The 20,051-nt window shown below is 38.2% G+C and overlaps 1 protein-coding gene and 1 pseudogene across 3 annotated transcripts in view; both read right to left on the bottom strand.

The window, feature by feature from the left end:
* The window catches only part of HDAC8 (histone deacetylase 8), a 240,597-nt gene that overhangs the window by 79,922 nt on the left and 140,624 nt on the right, over positions 1-20,051 (bottom strand). The gene's annotated exons all lie outside the window — the stretch shown is intronic.
* LOC132357585 (eukaryotic translation initiation factor 1-like) lies at positions 7,554-8,090 on the bottom strand (annotated as a pseudogene).

A 20,051-nucleotide genomic window follows, 5' to 3' on the forward strand; every position in this document is an offset into this window, starting at 1 on the left:
GTCTTTGATGTGTTTTAAGTTAATTTTTATACATATTGTTAGGTAGAGGCCCAACTTCATTCTTTTGCATGTAGACAACCATTTCTGAAAAGACTATTCTTTCCCCCACTGAATTGTCTTGGCACCCTTGCCAAAAATCAATTGACCATAAATATGAAGGTTTATTTCTGGACTCTCAATTCTATTCCATTGATCTATACCTCTACCCTTATGTCAATACCACACTGTTTTGATTAGTTTCACTTTGTAAAAAGTTTTGAAATCTGAAGTAATTATGACCTCACAAAATTGTTAGGAAATGTTCCCTTATTTTCTATTTTTTGGAAGAGTTTGGAAGGATTGCTTTTGATTCTTCTTTAAACATTTGGTAGAACTTACCAGTGAAGCCATCTGGTCCTGGACCTCTCTTTGGTGGGAAGTTTTTGATTACTAATCCAATCTGTTTAATTGATACAGGTCTATGCAGATTTTCTATTTCTTCTTGAATCTTAAGTTTTGGCAGTTTGTGCTTTTCTAGGAATTTTCCTATTTCATCTACATTATATAATTTGCTGGCATAAAATTATTCATAGTATTCCTCTTATAACCCTTTTTTAACATAGTTACAAAATTTTTTTTCCTGCAGTGAGGACTTTTAAGACCTACTTTCTTAGCAACTTTCAAATATGCAATACAGTGTTATTAATTATAGTCACTATGCTATACTTTACATCCTCATGACTTATTTTATAACTGGAAATTTGTACCTTTTCACTCTCCTCACCCATTTCATCTATGCCAATCCCCCAGCCCCCTCCTCTGGCAAGCAGCAATTTGTTCTCTGTATCTATGAGCTTGGTTATTTTTTGTTTGTTTGTTTTTGTTTTTTTAGATTCCACATATGAGATCATGTGATATTTGTCTTTCTCTGACTTATTTCACTTAGCACAATGCCCTCCAGGCCCGTCCAGGGTGTCACAAATGGCAAGATTTCCTGCTCTTTATGGTGGAATAGTACTCCATTGTATACACAGTCAGCCCTCTGTATCACTGGGTTCCACATCCACAGATTCAACCAATCATGGATCAAAAATATTAGAAATATTTTTATTCCATAAAGTTCCAAAAAGCAAAACTTGAATTTGCTGCATGCTGGCAACTATTTACATAGCATTGACACTGTATTAGGTATTACAAGTAATCTAAAAATGATTTAAAGTATAGAGGAGGATGTGCGTAGGTTATATGCAAATATTATGCCTTTTTATATAAGGGATTTGAGCATTCGTGGAATTTTGTACCTGTGGGGTGTCCTGGAACCAATCCCCTAAGGAGACTGAGGGATGACTGTATATACCACATCTTCATCCACTGATGAACACTTGGGTTGTTTCTATATCTTGGCTATTGTAAAAAATGCTGCAGTGAACATGGGGGTGTATATATCTTTCTGAATTAGTGTTTTCTTTTTTTTTTTTTTGGTAAATACCCAGAAGTGGAATTGTTGGATCATATGGTAGCTCTATTTTTAATTTCTTGAGGAATCTCCATAATGGCTTTCCATAATGGCTGCACCAATTTACAATTCAACCAACAGTGTACAAGTGTTCTCTTTTCTCTACATCTTCTCCAACATTTGTCTTTTTTGGTAATAGCCATTCTAACAGGTGTGAAGTGATATCTCATTGTGGTTTTGATTTGCATTTCCCTGATGATTAGTGATGTTGGGCAACTTTTCATGTATCTGTTGGCCATCTGTATGTCTTCTTTGAAAAAATATCTGTTCAGATCCTCCGCTCATTTTTAAATTGGATTTTATTTTTTTGCTATTGAGTTGTAGTATAATCCTTTTCATTTCTGTAAAATTGGTAGTAATGCTTCCACTTTCATTTCTGATTTTAGTTATTTGAGTTTTGCCTCTTTTTTCTTAGTCATTTTAGCTCTTTTAGCTAAATGTTTGTTGACATTTTCAAAGAACAAGTTTTGGTTTCATTGATTTTCTATTTTTTCTTTTTCATTTATTCCCTCTCTAATCTTTGTTATTTCCTTCCTTATCCTTGCTTTGGATTTAGTTAGCTCTTCTTTCTCAGATTTCATAAGATGAAAGGTTGGGTATTGAGTTGAAATCTTTCTTTTTAACATAGGTGTTCATAGCCACAAATTTCCCTCTGAGCACTGCTTTAGCTACATCTCATACATTTTGCTATGTTGTTTCTTCATTTTCCTTCATCGCAAATTATTTTCTATTTTCCTTTGTGTTTTTTTTTTAATATAAAATTTTTTTTTTTTGGCTGCGCTGGGTCTTCGTTGCTGTGCGTGGGCTTCCTCTAGTTGTGGCGAGCAGGGGCTACTCTTCGATGCGGTGCGTGGGCTTCTCACTGCGGTGGCTTCTCTTGCTGCAGAGCACAGGCTCTAGGCACATGGGCTTCAGTAGTTGTGGTGCGTGGGTTCAGTAGTTGTGGCTCACGGGCTCTAAAGTGCAGGCTCAGTAGTTGTGGCGCACGGGCTTAGTTGCTCTGCAGCATGTGGGATCTTCCTGGACCAGGGATTGAACCTGTGTCCCCTGCATTGGCACATGGATTCTCAACCACTGTGCCACCAGGGAAGTCCCTCCCTTGTGGTTTTTTCTATGATCCACTGGTCATTTTATGAGTGTGCTTTTTAATTTCCACATATTTGTGAATTTCCCAAATTTCCCTGTTATTGATTTCTACTTTCATTTCATTGTGGTCAGAAAACATACTTTGTATGATTTCACTCCTTCTATGCTCTATGGCCTAGCCTATGGTCTATTCTGGAGACTGTTCCATGTGCATTTGAGAAGAATGTTTATCCTGTTGTTTTCCAGTGGAGTGTTTCATAGATCTATGTCAGGTCTAGTTTAGGTTACGTCTTCTATTCCCTTGATCTTCTGCCTAGTTGTTCTATCCATTATGGAAAGTGGGCATTGAATTCTCAAACTATTATTGTTTGTATATTTCTCTCTTCCATTCTGTCCAGTCTGTCAATTATTGTTTCATGTATTTTGGGGCTCTGTTGTTAGGTACATATACATTTATAATTGTATCTTCCTGATGGATTGACCCTTCCATCATTATGAAATGTCCTTATTCATCTCTAGTAATTTTTTTTTGTTATAAAGTCTATATATTTTTTTCCTTTTTTTTTTGGCCACGTCGTGTGGCATGCGGAATCTTAGTTCCTTGACCAGGGATTGAGCCCATGCCCCCTGCAGTGGAAGCATGGAGTCCTAACCACTGGACAGCCAGGGAATTCCCTATAAAGTCTATATTTTGATATTAGTTTAGCCACTCCAGCTTTTTAGGGTTGTTGTTTGCATGGAATATCATTTTTGATCCTTTTACTTTCAACCTATTTGTGCCTTTGGATGAAAAGCGTGCCTTCTGTAGACAGCATATTGTTGGACCTTGTCTTTTTTTAAAATCCAGTCTGATAATATCTTTCTTCCAATTGGATTGTTTAATTCAGTCACATTTATTGTTATTATTTATATGCTTGGCTTTACATTGCCATTTTGGTTTTTGTTTTCTATATGTCACATGTCTTTGTTTATTTGTTATCTTCCTTAGTATTAGGTGGATATTTTCTCATGTAACATTTTAATTCCTTTCATGATTTTTAAAATTATTTATTTTTGAGTTATTTTCATTGTGGTTTTTCTAGGGCTTATAATACACATCTTATTAGAATCTACTTCAGATTTATACTGACTTAGTTCTAGTGAAATATAGACATTTTATAGAGCTTCATTGCCTCCCCCTTTTTGATATTATTGTCATACATACATATATATTTATATATGTAATAAATCCAACAATATATGGCTGTAATTATTACTTTATATAATTTTATGTCTTTTAAAAAGGCTGAGAGGAGTTCCCTGATGGCCTAGTGGTTAGGATTTGGCCCTTACACTGCGGAGGCCCAGATTTGATCCCTGGTCAGGGAACCATCCCTCATGCTGCACAGTGCAGCCAAAATACAATAAATAAATAAATAAATAAATAAATAAATAAATAAATAAATAAAGACTGAGAGAAGAGAGTAAATATATATTTCTAATGTTCACTAACATTCTTACTCTTCTGGTTCTTTCCATTTCTTTCTGTGGATTGGAATTACCATTATTGTCATTTCCTTATTTCAATACAGCTTTCTTCCCATTCCCTTCCTTTGTGTTGTTATTGTCAAATATGTTATGTTTCTATATATTATAGCCCCAACAATACATTCATATTCATATTGTTTTATGTAATTGATTTTTAAATCAGTCAAGAGGGGAAAGGGGAAGAAATATGCAATTATACTGTCTTTTCTAATTACCCACATAATTACCTTCACAAGCATTCCTTGTTTTTCATGTGCATTCAAATTACTGTCTGACATCACGTGTTTCCAGCCTGAAGAACCTCACTTAGTATTCCTTTTAAGAAAGGTATCCTAGCAATGAATTCTCTGGGTTTTTTTTTTCACCTGGGAATGTCTTTAATTCACCTTCATTTTTGCTAGATACGTGATTCTTGGTGTTTTTTTTTTTTTTAAACTGTCAGTAGTTTGACTGTATCATCCTTCTTGACTCCATTGCTTCTGATGGGAAGTCAGCTGTTAATCTTATGGGGGTTCCCCTGTATGTGATGTGTTTTTTTTCTCTTCCTGCTTTCAAGATTTTCTTTTTGTTTTTCAACATTTTACTATGATGATACTGGGTATGATCTCTTTGGGTTTACTTAGAATTAATTGAGTTTCTTGGGTGTGTAAATTTTTTTTTTATCAAATTTGAGAAATTTTGGAATTCCCTGGTGGTCCAGTGTTTAGGACTCTGTGGTTTCACTGCTGGGGCCCAGGTTTGATCCTTGGCCAGGGAACTAAGATCCTGTGAGCCGTGCAGGCAGTGTGGCCAAAAAAAAGGAAAAAAAAAAAGGAGAAAATAAGAAATTTGAAAAGTTTTCAGCAATTTTTTTGAATATCTTTTTCTGTCCTTTTAATGCTTTCCTCTCTTTTTAGTACTCCGATTATGCATATATTGATGCACTTATTTATATCCCACATTTCGCTGAGGCTCTGTTCATCTTCAGTTTTTCTCTCTGTTCTTCAGATTGCATAATATCTATTGTTATATCCTCAAGTGGACTGATTCTTTCTTCTGCCAACTCAAATCTACTGTAGAGCCCCCTCTAGCAATTTTTTCATTTGTTACTATACTTTTCAACTCCAGAATATACATTTGGTTCTTTTTTATAATTTCCATTTCTTTCTTTCTTTCTTTTTTTTTTTAATAAATTTACTTATTTTATTTTTGGCTGCATTGGGTCTTTGTTACTGTGTGCAGGCTTTCTCTAGCTGCAGTGAGCAGGGGCCACTCTTCGTTGTGGTGCATGGGCTTCTCATTGTGGTGGCTTTTCTTCTTGTGGAGCACAGGCTCTAGGTGCACAGGCTTCAGTAGTTGTGGCTTGTGGGTTCTAGAGCTCAGGGTCAGTAGTTGTGGTGCATGGACTTAGTTGTTCCGCGGCATGTGGGATCTTCCTGGACCAGGGCTCGAACCCATGTCCCCTGCATTGGCAGGCAGATTCTTAACCACTGTGCCACCAGGGAATCCCTGATTTCCATTTCTTTATTGATAATTTATATTTATTGAGACATTGCCATCACACATTCCTTTACTTCTTTTAAGCATAGCTACCTTTAGTTCTTTGAGCATACTTATAACAATTGTTTTGAAATCTCTGTCTGCTACATTCTCCACTTGAGCCTCTTTAAAGAGAGTATTTTTATTGCTTTTCTTTTCTTATTTTTTTCTTCTGTGTATGGGTCATATTTTCCTGTTTTTTGGAGGAGGGGCAGGAAAAAATTACTTTTCTCATATTTTTTTTGTTGAAATCTGGACATTGTAGACAATATATGGTAGGAACTATGGGATACTGATTCCCCACCCCACCCCAGGCTGGTGGCTTTTAATTTCTTGGTTATTTGTTTGATAACTTGAATGAACATTATAAAGTTTATCCTCCCTATAGTGTAAAGCTTGATGTCCCTGCTCTGATTTTTTTCCCCTTGTTTTAAATTTCTTTGCTTGACTACCTAGGGGTTACTCCTGGGTTGGCACAAGCCATTTATTGTCAAGGTTGTGCTTAAGCCTCCCAAATCAGTTAGATTTTTAACCTTTATCATTGGATATCTCTGTGGTTTGGAGGCTACTATCACAGTTCAGGGTTTATATTGGGTTGGCCAAAAAGTTTTGCCCAGGTTAGAGTGGGAGCTGGGTGGAGGAAAAGAGATCTGGTTTTCTTGACCATGTCTGCTTGGACTTGAGCTTCTGCAACATGGAGCTGGGAGAGATGAAAAATTCCAGCAGCCTGCCCTTCCCTTGGTGAAATCATAACCCCAGACTGGGTACTGCAGCAGGAAGGAACCTGCATCCTTTTGGCTGCAACTGCCCAGAGTAGTGAGTTTGGGGTAGAGATTCTGCAAAGCAGAGGTGGGGTGGGGGGAGTTGTGATAAGGGAGTGAGTCATGGCTCAAATGCCATAGACTCTTGCTATTCTTGGCTTTGGTGATCTTCTCTACTTATCTTTGTTTTATATTTTAATAATTTTTGCTTTTGTGTCTATTATTTCCTTCCTTCTGCTTTCTTTGGATTTATTCTATTGTTTATTATCTAACTTCTTAAGTTGAATGCTTAGCTCATTAACTTTCAGCCTTTCTTCCTTTTTTTTTGGCCACACTGAACATCTTGTGGGATCTCAGTTCCCCGACCAGGGATCGAACCTCGGCCATGGCAGTGAAAGCCTGGCCACCAGGGAACTCCCTCTTCCTTTTTAATATACTCTCCTAAGGCTATAAACAGCCCTGTAACCACCACTTTAGGTGCAACATACAAGCTCATTTCTAAATATTTTCTAATTTCCATTAAGATTTCTTCTTTGACCCAAAGAGTTATTTAAAACTGTTTTTAAATTTCTAAAACTGTATTTTAAGAAAAAAACTATATATTTGGATTTATTTATATTGTCTTATTTTATTCCATGCGTTCCAGTTTTGCTGTGTTTTTTCCTCTTTTGAATCAATTGATTTTTTCTTGTTCCACTTTTCCATTTCTATTACTTTGGAAGATATTCATTCTTATTCTCTTCTTTTAGTGGCTATCTTTGAAATTCTAACATGCTTACTTAATTCAATAAAACCTAGAATTAATTAACATATGTACCCTCTTCTCAAAGGGACCCCTAGAATGTTTTGACTCTAATCCTCAACAACATGAGTTGCTATTGTGAAGCCTTTAAATTCTGTGTTTTTTGTCTTCTTTTAATCCCACAAATTATAAATTATTAATATTACCCACATGTTTAACTTTTGTTTTCTACTTAAAGTTCTTTTGTACATCTTGGAACTTCTTTTTTGGATAATTTTCCTTATTCAGTGACAAATGTTGGTGGTAAACGCTTTAAAATTTTTTTATATTAAAATACCCTTATGTTGCCTTTATTCTCTGAAGACAGTTTCACAGTATATATAATTTTTTTTTGGCTCTTTTCAGCTTATTGCATGAAGGAGTTACACTAGTCCAAGTTAAAAGCAGACCCCAAATGGTTACATTATACAAGCTGTGAGGTTTTTAAACTTGTGACAAGGGACAGAAGGAAAATTCTGCTCATTGCAAGGAAATCCTCACTTAAGCTTCAGTGAGCCAGAAGCATTTAAAACCCATGAACCTTCAGCTGATCGTCCTTAGCCAGTCCAATCTCTACGAGGAACTGGCATATGTTCTAGCACTGGTCACCCTGTAGCTGAATTACTTCTCCATATTCTGGATGCTCAAGTACAGTACCATTGCAGGCAAATTTCTTCTTAAACGCCTTCACTAGTTTCTTTTTATCGTAATCATCAGTGATCCCTTGGACAGTAGTAAGGGTCTTCCTGCCGTTTCTCTGTTGAATTCTTATATGGATATAATCCTCAGTGCCAGCAGGAAGCAGATCATCACCCTTACTTGCATCAGCAAAGGGGTCAAAAGAGTGGAGGTTCTGGATAGCGGACATACGATACGATTCCTTTTCCTCGGTGGAAATGGCCTGCAGAAGGTGGTGGCTGGAGAAGGCGGGTGGGGGGTACAGAGCGTCGGGAAGCGAGGGGGCTCGAGGGGGAGGCTGCTGAGTCCTCAGTGGCGGCTCAGTGAGTGGGCCACAGTATATATAATTTTTTTTCTTTTTTTCTTTTTTTTAATTAATTAATTTATTTTTGGCTATGTTGGGTCTTCATTTCTGTGTGAGGGCTTTCTCTAGTTGTGGCAAGTGGGGGCCACTCTTCATCACAGTGCGCGGGCCTCTCACTATCGTGGCCTCTCTTGTTGCAGAGCACAGGCTCCAGATGCGCAGGCTCAGTAGTTGTGGCTCACGGGCCCAGCTGCTCTGCGGCATGTGGGATCCTTCCAGACCAGGGCCCGAACCCGCGTCCCCTGCACTGGCAGGCAGACTCTCAACCACTGCGCCACCAGGGAAGCCCCACAGTATATATAATTTTAAGATGAAAATTATTTTCTCTAAGCACTTTCAACATTATATTCTAATATGGCTTCCAATGTTGCTGTTGAGAAGTCACCTATTGGTCTAATTGTTGTTCTTTTGTATGTGATCAGTCTTTTACTTCTAGCTTGTTTTAAGATCTTATCTTTGTCTCTGGTGTTCTGCAGTTGACTGTGATGCATGTAGATATTAATTTCTTTTTATTTATCTTGCCTGGAATTTCTTAGTTTTCCCAAACCTGCAGATTTTTGTTTTTCAAAATTCTGGAAAATTTCCAGCTATGATTTATCTGAATGGTTCTCCCCCTTTTCTATTATTCCTTTGTAGAATTCTAAAGAGATTAATATTGGGCCTTTTTGCTTTATCCTCCATATCTCTTAAGCACTCATATTTTCCATCTCTTTGTACCTCTTTTCTGAATTTTGTGTGATTTTTTCAGATGTATTTTCCAGTTTCCTAATTTCTCTTCAACTGATGCATAAAATTTCATCACGGTTTTTAATAACAATTATTATATTTTTCATTTCTAGGTATTCTATTTAGTTCTTTTTCAAACCTAGCAGGTCAATTTTTTAAAAAATCTTTATTGGAGTATAATTGCTTTACAATGGTGTGTTAGTTTCTGCTTTATAACAAAGTGAATCAGTTATACATATACATATATCCCCATATCTCTTCCCTCTTGTGTCTCCCTCCCTCCCACCCTCCCTATCCCACCCCTCTAGGTGGTCACAAAGCACCGAGCTGATCTCCCTGTGCTATGCGGTAGCAGGTCATTTTTGATAGTCTCTTGCTCTTTGCTCTGTACTTTTTTATTTCCTTAAATGTATTTAACATATCTATTTAATATCCTGTATATGATAATGTAAATATCTAAAATCTTTGCGGGTCTAGTTATGTTTTACCTTTTTTTTCCCCCCTGTTGACTGCTTCCTCCTGGAAGTTGGTTTTCTTGTGTAAATTGTGACTTTTGATTGTGAAGGAGTTTGTTAGAACTCTCTGTGGGATTTCCATGTGGCCCGAGAGTAACAGTGCATTCTCCCATGAAAGCTTTCAATTTGATTTTCCCTGGTGTTTGAGGCATCACAAACCTAGGTCCACTTTAAATTAAAAATCGTGGCCTGTGGTTTTTTGTGCCATTCACATAATATATATTCAATCTCCAAACCAGGTGTCATAAAATCTCAGTGAGGTATTTTTTTTAAAATTCTACTCAAAGTTAAAACTTAGACAAAAAATTTTCCTTACTGTCTGTCCCTTCACCCCAGCTGCAGGCCTCTGTTGTCCAATACTGTAACCACTTAGCCACATGTGGCTATTAAATGTAAATTAGTGAAAATAAAATAAAATAAAATAAAATGAAAAATGTAGTTCCTCCGTCTCACTAGCCACATTTCAAGTGCTCAGTAACCACATGTGGCTAGTGGGTACCGTATTGGTCAGTGCAGATATAGAACATTTCCATCATTGTGAAAGTTTTATTGGATAGTGTTGCTCTAGAACATTTGAATCTACACATGTCTCCAGGGTGTGTGGTGTCTTCAGAACTAGGTTACACCTTTGAACAAACCCTTGTCAATCTGTGTCTTAGTCTGTATGCTTGCTCCCTGAAGATGTCCAAGTCCTAATACCCAGAATCTGTGAATATGCTAACTTACATGGCAAAAAGGACTTTGCAGACATGATTAACGATCTTGAGATGGGGAGATTATCCTGGATTATATGGGTGAACTCAATGTAATTACAAGGATCTTCATAAGGGAAATAGGAAAGCAGGAAATACACAGACAGAGAGGTGATGTGGTGACAGAAGCAGAGGTTGGAGTGATGTACTTTGAAGATGGAGGAAGGAACCTCCATGGCATGCAGGAGACCTCTAGAAGCTGGAAAAGGCAACAAAACAGATTCTGCCCTAGAACCTCCAGAAGGAATGTAGTCCTGTGACCCATTTTAGACTTTTAACCTCCAGAACTGTATGAGAATAAATTTGTGCTGTTTTAAGCCACTAAGTTCGTGGTAATTTGCTACAGTAGCAATAAGTCATACAAACTATGAAAGGGGCCAGTTAAGAAAGGCTTTATTTTAATATACCAGAAATGTGTGGCTGCCAAATGGCATTGTTATTCTTATATCTACTCATTTCCCCTTCCTATATTTCTATTTGGCCCTGAGGGTACAAGGCCCATGCAAACAGAAATTTTAGAAGGGAGACTGATGCAGGAACCTATACTCTCATTCATTTATTCAACAAATATAAATATATACTGAGTGTTTATCATGCTCCAAGCACTGTTTTAGGTGCTTGACATATATTAGTGAATAAAAGAAAAAAATCTCTGCCCTCAAGAAGTTTACATTCTAGAGGAGAGACAGAGTTGATAAACAATAAACATAATACATAAGTAAATTACACTGTATGTTAGCAGATGATTAGTGCTATTGGTGAAAGAAAAGTGTGAGTGGTCAGGGAGGGGGGATGGGCAGCTATAGTATTAAATATGGTGGTCAGGGTAAGTCTCATTGAAAAAGTTGCAACTGAGCAAAGACTTGAAGGAGTTAGTCATGTTAACATCCACAGTAAAGCATTCTAAGCAGAGGAAACATCCAGTGCAAAATATTGAAGTGGGAGTGTGCCTTGTGCCTGATACCTTCTAAGAACAGCAAGTAGGACAGTGTGGTGGAGGACAGAGCAGTAGGAAATGAGGTCAGAGAGGTGATAGAGGGCAGATCATGCTGGGTCTTGTAGGCTACTGCAAGGACATAAGCTTCATACTGAGGAGGACCCCTGATTTTTAGGGTAGACAAGTGTACAATTAGCATAACACTCAGAATACATAGGAAGAGATATAGCGCTTAGAGAATGGATGAATTTTTAGATGCTGTGAGTGGCGAGCTTTCTTCTGAGCACCACACTTTTGTACCCATTTGCTTCCTGGACTTTTCTACTCGTATGTTGATTGGTGACTCAAACTCAAATTGCTCGAAATAAACTCCTGATCTTCTGTCTTAAACCCTTTCCTCCTCTTCTGTTCTCTATCCCACTTAATGGTATCCTGTTAGAAATCTTGGAGTCATCTCCTGATTCTGCTTTTTCCCACTCCACTATGTCCAATCAGACTCCCAACCCTGTCAGGCTTAGTGTAGATATGTCCTCTTCTCTGTTCCCTCTGCCTTCACCTTGGTTGAAGCCTTCATCTCTCACGGGACCTCTGTAATCACCTCCATGGTTCTATAACCTGTGTACCAACTGTAGCTGCCACAGTTCCAAAACTGATCATGACACTCCCTCTTTTAAATATCTCTCCTGGGGACTTCCCTGGTGGTGCAGTGGTTAAGAATCTGCCTGCCAATGCAGGGGACATGGGTTTGAGCCCTGGTCTGGGAAGATCCCACATGCTGCAGAGCAACTAAGCCCGTGTGCCACAACTACTGAGCCTGTGCTCTAGAGCCCGTGAGCCACAACTACTGAAGCCCGCGTGCCTAGAGCCTGTGCTCTGAAACAAGAGGAGCCACGACAATGAGAAGTCTGTGCATCACAGCAAAGAGTAGCCCCCACTCGCTGCAACTAGAGAAAGCCTGCACGCAGCAATGAAGACCCAACACAGCCAAAAAGTAAATTAAAAAAAAAAAAGATCTCTCCTGGCTCCTACTGCTTGTAGAATCTTGTCCCAATCTCTCCTATTCTCATTTTCCAATATGCTTTTCTATGTGTCCCATACTCCAGCCATACTGAACCTCTCACTATAATCCCAGCATATTCCGCCCTATCACAAGTATACATATACCTGAAAAAGCAGTACCTGCTAGCTATTATGATTATCAAATAACAACGGATTCTTTCTTCCAGGAATGCCCTTACTCTCTCTCTTCACCTGCAAAAATACTTGTATACCTTTCTACTCAATTCAAATGCCACCTCCTCTGTGAAGCCTTTCTTGTTTCCCTCAGTAGGGTTTGTTGCTACTTCTTGTGTGTAGCTCCAGCATTCTGTATCTATAGCCCCTGGGCCACTTAATACAACACATCGTGATTATTTCATTACAGATCTGCCTCCCCCAACAGACTGCAAGCTCCTTGAGGGCAGGTACCATCTCTACTGATTTTTTCATGCCTAGTAGCTGGTAGTGTCCGGCCCAAAGGAGGTACTCAATTATTATTTGGTGAAATAAAGAATGAATGACTGAAATGATTCAGGAAAAATCTATGACTTGCTAGTCAAGAAGAAAGAGCAAAAGAGGGGAATTTCATACACAAAGCAGCTGGCCTAATAGCTCAGAGCTGGGAGGGGTAGCCACAAAAAGGCTAAAATTGAAGATGTGGGCTGGGTTATAATGGGAGACGAGAGCAAACAGGAAGGGTTGGGTGGACCTAGCTGGGGAAGTGCTGTGAAGCCACTGCCCAAAGTCTGGATTTTCATTTGAATGAGTAGGGAGTTGCTGGAGAGTTATTAGAGACACGGTTGAAGTGAAGCCATGAAAAATGACCTGCACTGCAAGGCTGGAAGGAGGCAGCAAGGCCAGCCAGAAGGCAGTCACTATAACCCAGAGCAGAATGGGCATGGCAAGTGCAGGCAGGAGATTCAGGGGGCACAGAAAAGGAGGGGGCTGGATTTGGTGAATGATTGCATTTGGGAGAAGACACAAAGGTAGTGAGAATTGCTGAAGATTATGAAAAGCAGAGTAGTGCAGAGAAAGAACACGAGACCAGCAGTTAGGAAATCAGGGTTCAGTTACAGCACAAAAATTATTCCCTATCAACTTAGTCTTCCTGTGCCTTACCTTCCTAAACAGTAAAACAAAGAGGTCCCCCATTCAAATTATCAGCAAATCCAGAATCCTTCAATTCTACTTCAAAAATATCTCTTGAATCATACCATCTTCACTGCCACCACCCTAGTCCAGGCCCCAGCAGTCCTCAGCTGGACCAGTGTATCAGCCTGGACAGTGGTCTCTGCACCCTCTCTTGTCCCCACACTATGTGGCCTCCACACAACAGTCAGCACTATCTTCTAAAAATGTCAATTCGCTTATGTTACTCCTCTGCTTAAAAACTCTTTGACCCCCACTACAGTTAGAGTCAGATTACACTCCTTACTTCAGCCTACAAGTCTCCTACATAACGTGGCTCCTGCCTGCCTCTCTGACCTCATCCCACCCCCCGCACCTCACTCAATACACCCCAGTCGCACAACCTTTCTGCTTTTTCTTGAGCATATCCAGCTCTTTCCTACCTTTTCACATGCTGTTCCCTGGAATGCAGCTTTGTCTGGCTGGGTTCTTCATGGCTTTGGTACTTCAGACCTAGATTTGATCCCCTCAGAGAGGTCAGTCCTGATCTCGGTATCGTCTGTTTATTTCCTTAGCACTTATCACAATCTGTAATTATTTTATTATTTGTTTACTGCTGATCTCCCAGGAGATTACAAGTTCTAAAAGGTAGGGCCCCTCTGTCTACTTCACTGTGCATTTGTGAGTGAGTGAATGAGCGAATGAATGAATGAAAGGGGTGATGGAAGCAGAGTTCACCAAAATGGAGTTGTGAAGAAAAATGGAGGAAAAGATTTTGAAAAGAGTTCCATGGAATCTTGAGGATAGCATAACTAGTTTCACCCAGCTCGTAGTATAAACTATTAAAAGGAATCGAGACAGGAGACAGGGGGCTCAGGAAAAAAATCATGGAGAATCACAGAAGCTGTAGCTAATGGAACTCAATTCAAATTACCAGAAATTTGTTGAGTACTTACTATGTGCCAGACTCTACACTGGGCCTCACTGTGAGGCGGTTAAAGATGAGTGAGTGGACACTTCAAGAGTTTATATTCAGGAGGCCAGAAATAGGAGAGAAGGAAGTGCAAGTGATGATAAAAGGCAGAATTTAATCAAAGGGCGCTGGGGCTCAGAAGAAGGGGCTCAGGGAAGGCTTCAGAGAAAGTTACTCTGACGCTGAAGTCAACAAGTTCCAGTCTACAATGAAATACAAGCAGATGCTTCTCTCTGCTCTTCCCCACAAAATACTTCTGAAAAGTAGGATGGAAAGCAAAATATTTTTCAAGATGACTTTTGAGGCACTGTGTTAGTGGGGAAACAACTACGTGAGGAGTTTTGGCCCTACCACTCACTATTTGGGAGACCTTGGACAATTTGCTCATTTCTTTTTCCTAACTATTATTGAGGGCCTGTGCTAGGAATTTCATATATACTATTTTACTGAATCATTTACCTTTTCTAAGCTTCAGGTTTCTCCATTCCCTTTGAACTTTAGCAGACTAGATTTCTGGTTCCCAAACAGTTGGTGCTGGGTACAGACCTGCAGGTATTCCTTTTTGCCTTCAGGTAGCACCCACACTTTTGCACTAAAGCAGCAGATTAGCTTTTGGTAATATCCTAAAGGCACTAGAGTGCACTTTGGTTATTTGGCAGATGGGGAAAAAGATGAAAAAGTTTAAGAAGTGAAGCATAAGTTTCTTTGTGGCACTGCTGGATGAGCACATTTTGAAGTGGTAAACAATGGGGCCTGCCTGCCATGGTAACCCCTTGTATATTGGGAAACGGAGATATTAAGGTGTCAAGAAATGACCACCCTAAAATGTTACTAATGTTAAGGTAAACTGTAATGTCAGAAATTGTAACATGATTGTCTCGAGGTAATGTTGTAAAGACAGGTACTTAGATGACTGGCAAAGTGAGATGGGTGAACGAGAGAATATCTGTCAGTGCATCTCCAGGAACGACCATGGAGAGGACTGTCTATTTTTGGACAATGGCGTCTTTGCTTCTGTAGACAGAACTATTCCTAGTATGGAGAAGGGCAATTTCTCAGGTACCTAGGCTTGATTAAAAGAAGAACAAAACTCTGGAGACTATCCAATTCCTTTTGTTCTAATTAGGTGTTTGCTGAGCAGCTTTATGGTGTATAACTGGTTTCTTGACTGGGACGACCCACCAGCCAGGAGGGCCTTTATGCTGTTGATGAAAGTCTTGTCTTGCCTAATATACTGCTCATTATAAATGACCACCTTGAGGTCTGCTTTATAAATCAGTCTCTGTGGCTTTGGCAGCATGATTCATTCCCCAGAGACTTACTCATCACGTGACTGAAAATGGGAGAGAAACGTGAGGTGGAAAAACTACAGAGCAGACCGGCTGGAGTATCCTATGAGGTCTGGCCTGAAGCAGCCAGTGGCTTTACCTATTAAATTATAGCAATAATCATCTCTTACACTTGTTCAGTGCTTTTAACTTTCAAAGCACTTTCATATATATATATAATCTAATTTTATCATTTCATCTATTATACCTTCTTTAGCTCATACTGTTTGTAAAAATACATTTGTAGAGCAGTAGCAAAGACACCAAAAGAAGCAGTAATATTGTCAACACCTTGAAAAAAAATCTGTCTATGATGGGACCTTGGCAAAATAAATCAAACTAAAGAAATAAGTGTAGTCAGAGTCTAGGCTGCAGTAAGGTGACCCAGGAATTTGGAGATAGGCTCAGAATGATTCTGAGAGTGAAATAACACAAAGACATGGTTGTAGATGTGTTGCTGATGGAGACTTGGGAAATATCCAAGTGTAATCAAGGTGATCAGGGCATATCTGCAAGACTGGAATGTACTCGAAGAAAGCTGCAATCTAATCAGTTTTACTGTAAACTGTCTGAAGAATAATGTGCTACAGAAAGGTGGTGTACGAGTTATTTGAAAAAGAGGGATTAGAGAGTGAAGATATGTTACTGTTTGTCCAGCACCCCCCACTCCTCACTATGCAGAGGGACAGGAAGGGATGGGAGAGGGAAGTGTGTACATTTGTGCAGTGGCTGGAGAGCAGAGGGAGCTGGGTAGACCACGTATATGACAGACACACATGTTGTGGTCCCTAAGGATGAAGACTCAATTATGAAACAGTCACTTCCTTCACTCTGATTCCATGCTCATCAAGTAACCTTCTGATTTACTAATTCAGTTTCCTAGCTCCCTTGATCCTGGGAAAGAAATGCCCTTGGAGTAGATAAGACTATTGTGGTTACCCAACAGGTATATCTTCCACTGTAAATTAATATAATTGCACTATATTTTATATGTCTCTTCCCCAATTTTTTTATTTTGAAAATTTTCAAATCTACAGAGAAGCTGCAAAAACAGTAAAATAGATTTCTACTTTTTCTTAAACTAAATTTACCAATTTGCTGATGGAAGTTCAACTGCTCCAGCACTATTTATTGAAAAGGCTGTCTTTCCTCCATTGAATTGCTTTTGGACCTTAGTCAAAAATCAGTTGGCTGTATTTGTGCGGGTCTGTTTCTGGGATCTCTATTCTGTTCTTTGATGTGTTTATTCCTTTGCCAATACCACACAGTCTTGATTACTGTACCTATATATTAAGTCTTAAAATTGGTAAAGTGATTCCTCCCACTTCATCCTTCTTTCATAAAATTGTTTTAGCTATTCTAGTTCCTTTGTTTTTCCATATAAATTTTATAATAATCTTGTCTATATTTTCAAAAAACATACTGGAATTTTGATAGGAATTATTTTAAACTTGTACATAAATCTGGAAAGAATTGACGTCTTTACTACGTGGAGTCTTCTAATCCATGAACACGGTATGTCTCTGCATGAACTTAGATCTTTGATTTCTTTCATCAGGGTTTTGCAGTTTTAACATACAAGTCTGGTATATATTTTGTTAGATTTACACCTAAGTATTTCATTTTTTAAAAGCTGATTATAAATTGCATTGTATTTTAAATTTTGGTTTCCATGTGCTCATGGATAGTACATAGAAATACAATTGATTTTTGTATGTCAATCTTGTATCCTGAGACCTTGTTGAAAACATTTATTAGTTCTAGGAGGTTTTTGTAGATTCCTTGGGATTGTATTGTAGACAATAATGTCATTTGCAAATAGGGACAGTTTTATTTTTTCCTTTTTGTTTTGTATGCTCCTCAGATGCTGCTTGCTATGTCTTTCAGCTATGGAATGCACAGAGCAGAGATACTGGTCTGTAGTTTTCCTTTTTTTGTACTGTCTTTGTCTGGTTTTGGTATCAGGATAACACTGGTTTAATGAAATGAGTTGTGAAGTGTTTCTTCCTCTTCTATTTTCTGGAAAGACTATAGATTTGGTTTGAATTCTTCTTTAAACATTTGGTAGAATCCTCCAGTGAAACCATCTAGGCCTGGAGAGTTCTTTTTTGGGAGTTTTCAAATACAAATTCAATTTCCTTAATAGTTATAGGTTATTCAAATAATTTCATATTTGGCGAGTTGCAGTAGTATGTGGTTTTTGAGGAAGCAGTTCATTTTATTTAACTTGTCAAGTTTATGTGTGTAGAGTTGTTAGATGTATTCTGTTATTACCCTTTTGATGTCTGTAGGGTTTGTGGTGATACCCCACTTCACTCTTGATTTTGGCAATTTATGTCTTCTCCGTTTTTAAATTTGTCAGTCCTGCTAAAGATTTGTCAATTTTACTGACGTTTTCAGAGAACCACCTTTCTGTTTCATTTTCTATATTATTATTGTTTTCAGTTTCATTTAATTTGCTCTTCCTAGTATGTTAAGGTGGCAGCTTAAATTATTGATTTGAGATTATCCTTTTTTTTTTTAAAGATTTGGTGCTGTAAATTCCCCTCTCAGCACTGATTTAGCTGTGTCCCACAAATTTTGATATGTTGTATTTTCATTTTAAATCATTTTAATGTAATTTTTGATTCTCCATGAAATTTGCTTGTTGACAAATGGATTATTCAGAAGTGTGTTCTTTAAGTATCTAAATACTTGGAGATTATCCTACTATCTTTTATTAATTTGTTTGATTCTGTTTTGGTCAGAAAATATACCCTGTTTGATTTCCTTCTTTTAAATTTGCTGAGATTTCTTTTGTGGTCCATGATATGGTCTACCTTTATCTTTAAAATTTTAATATCATTGTGATAAAGTATATAAAACATAAAATATTCCATTGCAACCATTTTAAGTATAATATTCAGTGTATTAAGTACATTCACAATACTGTGCAATCATCACCACTATCTATTTCCAAAACTTTTCTATCACCCCAAATAGAAATTCTGTACCCATTAAGCAATAACTCCCCATTCCCCCTTCCCCCAATTCCTGGTAACTTCTAACCTACTTTCTGTCTATATGAATTTGCCTATTGTAGATATTTTGTGTAAGTGGAACTATATAATATTTGTCCTTTTGTGTCTGGATTATTTCACTTGGCATAATGCTTTCAAGGTTCATCCATGTCGTAGCTTATATCAGAACATCATTTCTTTTCATGGCCAAATAGTATTTCATTGTGTGGATATACCACATTTTGTTTATCCATTCACCTACTGATGGACATTTGAGTTATTTCACCTTTTGCCTATTGTGAATAATGCTACAGTAAACACTGAATACAAGTATCTGTTTAAGTCCCTGTTTTCAGTTCTTTTGGGTATATAACTTGGAGTGTAACTGCTGGGTCATATGGTAATTCTATACTGAACGTTTTGAGAAACCACCAAACTATTATCCACAGTGGCTGTGCCATTTTACATTCCCAGTGGCAATTTACAAGAGTTCCAATTCCTCCACATCCCCAGTAACACCTGCTATTTTCATTTTAAAAATTATAGTTATCCCAGTAGGTATAAAGTGGTTTCTCATTGTGGTTTTTATTTGCAGTTCCCTAATAACTAATGACGTTGAGCATCTTTCCATGTGCTCATTGGCCATTTGTAAATTTTCTCTGGAGAAATGTCTATTTAAATCCTTTGCCAATTTTTTTTAACATCTTTATTGGAGTATAATTGCTTTACAATGGTGTGTTAGTTTCTGCTTTACAACAAAGAGAATCAGCTATACATATACATATTTCCCCATATCTCCTCCCTCTTGTATCTCCCTCCCACCCTCCCTATCCCACCCCTCTAGGTGGTCACAAAGCACTGAGCTGATCTCCCTGTGCTATGCAGCTGCTTCCCACTAGTTACCTATTTTACATTTGGTAGTATATATAAGTCCATGCCACTCTCTCACTTCGTCCCAGCTTACCCTTCCCCCTCCCCATGTCCTCAAGTCCATTCTCTACATCTGTGTCTTCATTCCTGTCCTGCCCCTAGGTTCTTCAGAACCATTTTTTTTTAGATTCCATATATATGTGCTAGCATACGGTATTTGTTTTTCTCTTTTTGACTTACTTCACTCTGTATGACAGACTCTAGGTCCATCCACCTCACTACAAATAACTCAATTTCGTTTCTTTTATGGCTGAGTAATATTCCATTGTATATATGTGCCACATCTTCTTTATCCATTCATCTGTTGATGGACACTTAGGTTGTTTCCATGTCCTGGCTATTGTAAAAAGAGCTTCAGTGAACATTGTGGTACATGACTCTTTTTGAATTATGGTTTTCTCAGGGTATATGCCCAGTAGTGGGATTGCTGGGTCGTATGGTAGTTCTAGTTTTAGTTTTTTAAGGAACCTCCATACTGTTCTCCACAGTGGCTGTATCAATTTACATTTCCACCA

Source organism: Balaenoptera ricei, chromosome X (genome assembly GCF_028023285.1).
Source record: "Balaenoptera ricei isolate mBalRic1 chromosome X, mBalRic1.hap2, whole genome shotgun sequence".
In the NCBI taxonomy this organism is placed as follows: Eukaryota; Metazoa; Chordata; class Mammalia; order Artiodactyla; family Balaenopteridae; genus Balaenoptera; species Balaenoptera ricei.